This window comes from Bos taurus, chromosome 3 (assembly GCF_002263795.3).
Source record: "Bos taurus isolate L1 Dominette 01449 registration number 42190680 breed Hereford chromosome 3, ARS-UCD2.0, whole genome shotgun sequence".
Lineage (NCBI taxonomy): Eukaryota > Metazoa > Chordata > Mammalia > Artiodactyla > Bovidae > Bos > Bos taurus.
The window spans coordinates 20,979,914-20,982,065 of NC_037330.1; the positions used below are offsets into that span (position 1 = coordinate 20,979,914).

The 2,152-nt window shown below is 49.3% G+C and overlaps 2 non-coding genes across 2 annotated transcripts; one reads left to right on the forward strand and one right to left on the reverse strand.

Annotated features, from left to right (window-relative positions):
• Positions 1 to 736: 736 nt before the first annotated feature.
• Positions 737 to 808, reverse strand: TRNAQ-CUG (transfer RNA glutamine (anticodon CUG)). The gene has a single exon. It is a non-coding gene; the product is annotated as a tRNA-Gln (tRNA).
• Positions 809 to 1,981: 1,173 nt separating this feature from the next.
• TRNAN-GUU (transfer RNA asparagine (anticodon GUU)) lies at positions 1,982 to 2,055 on the forward strand. Its single transcript has one exon. It is a non-coding gene; the product is annotated as a tRNA-Asn (tRNA).
• The last annotated feature ends 97 nt before the right edge of the window (positions 2,056 to 2,152 follow it).

A 2,152-nucleotide genomic window follows, 5' to 3' on the forward strand; every position in this document is an offset into this window, starting at 1 on the left:
CTCCTGGTATGCCTTACCTAGCTTTAATAATTTTGGTCTAAAACCTATTCATGTTGACTTTCTGATTTTCTAAAAATGTGGTAAAATATTGGTACCATACTATTCTAGGTTGTAGAAGTCTTATATTTATTTTCTATTCAAATCCTAATGAAAGTGAACTGCCTAAATTTCCTGTATTGCTTTGATTCCCTTAAGCAAACTCTAATTCCAAAAATATTTCCATTTATAAAATTCAAAATTATGTGCCACAGAAAATTAAATATACCATATAATATTTTTCAACGAAGATTAAGTCGTATAATTATAGAAATCATAGTTACTTATATTCCCCTTTCAACGTGGGGTAAATGTTTTTAGGTATCATCTAATATGTGAATATCTGACATGGCAACTCATACCGGCAACCATTTTATCCACAGGGACACCCGTGCAGTTACAAGATGGCAGTGGCGAAGCCCCCTCGCGGGGCAGGAACCCATGAGCACAGGCCTCTGCGTTTTACTCGAGAGACCCAGGGTACCGACGAGGGGAAGGGCACTGGCTGGGCCGCTGTGCCCCTGGCAGGGGCTTGGAGGGCACAGATGGGCAGAGCCGCCCGGGTCCAGCGAGGACGCCCCGGATCGGTCCCACACCTGTCCGCCGTGTCCGTGTCAACCAGGCCGCTGAGGGTCGCGGGAGACCTCAGGCGGGTCCTATTAAGGGAGTAAAAAGTGTTTCTCTTCTAAAATAGGCAGAAAGGTCCCACCGAGATTTGAACTCGGATCGCTGGATTCAGAGTCCAGAGTGCTCACCATTACACCATGGAACCCCCTCCGGAGCCACTGGCCTCCATCGCCAAACACGGTATCCACTTCTTTAGCCTCCGTACATCCCACCCAAAAGCTCAGGGCAGTTCTTCTAAGGCCCTAAGGAGACTCCAATACGGTTGACTCCCCTAGGTGCTCAACCCTCTTCGCTTCTCTCCGCTCCTCTCCTTTGATCGACTCAGCTCACTCTCACCTCAGAAAACGAGGTGAAATCCACTTTGGGTTTTGTGCCGGGGAGGACCCCCTAGGTCTCTATCACCAACCGCATATTCTGTTTAGGTTAACCAGAGTGTCCCATCCGGAGGTAAAATTTCTGCAAATAAGAGTGTTATTTTCCTTTTCTTTGCCTTTTCCCATAGCCCAGGGAGGGCAGACATTCGTCAGGGCAAGAGGCAGGGTTTCCTGGGTCCCTTAGTTTTCTCACAGCGCTGATCTCACACCTAAGCAGCCACCACCTCTTACCTGTAACATATCAAGTGTGTCAGCGGTGGAGTGGGAATGGAGGCAGGAGAACTCTTCTTTTATTCTTCATATATTTCTGATTTGGAGAGGGATAAGTTATTCTCACAACAAGTGTATATTGTTAAATTTACAATGTGAATAAAAACTAAAGAAAACACTCAGACATACGAGCTATACTCACTTAAACTGAAGTCAATGTCGCTCAGTCGTGTTCAACTCTTTGTGTCCCTAGGGACTGTAGCCTGCCAGGCTCCACTGTCCAAAGATTCTCCAGGTAAGAATACTGGAGTGGGTGGCCATTCCCTTCTCCAGGGGATCTTCCAAAATCAAGGATTGAACCAGGGTGCCCTGCGTTGTAGACGGATTCTTACCGTCTGACCCCCAGGAAAGCCCACTCTGGTGAAAACCGCCTGGTGGACACAGGAAACCGAAGCACAGCCCCGGAGCCTTTGCCAGGGTGGGCAAACTCTTATTCGTTGGGTGTAGGCGAGGAAACGGGAAGAGCCATCGTGGGAGCAACCTGGTGTTCACTGTGCTGGATCTATTTCGGTCCAAGCCGAAAGCTTCGAGGCCTGGATGGCGGTTTCTCCGGGGCGCTGGCATCTGTGGCAGGGTAGGGGCAGGGAAACGGCACCGTTTTCCTGGGGGACAGAGCGCTCACCCCGGGAATGAGTGTCTACTCCAGAGAGAGTCCAAAAGAACCCCGTAGTGCTGTCTCTGTGGCGCAATCGGTTAGCGCGTTCGGCTGTTAACCGAAAGGTTGGTGGTTCGAGCCCACCCAGGGACGGTGGGGGTGACATTTTAGGCAACACCAAAGAGAACTCCCTTTTGCCAGGAGGACACCGGAGAAGTGATGCGCCCAATGGACTTTCAGAGAAACACAA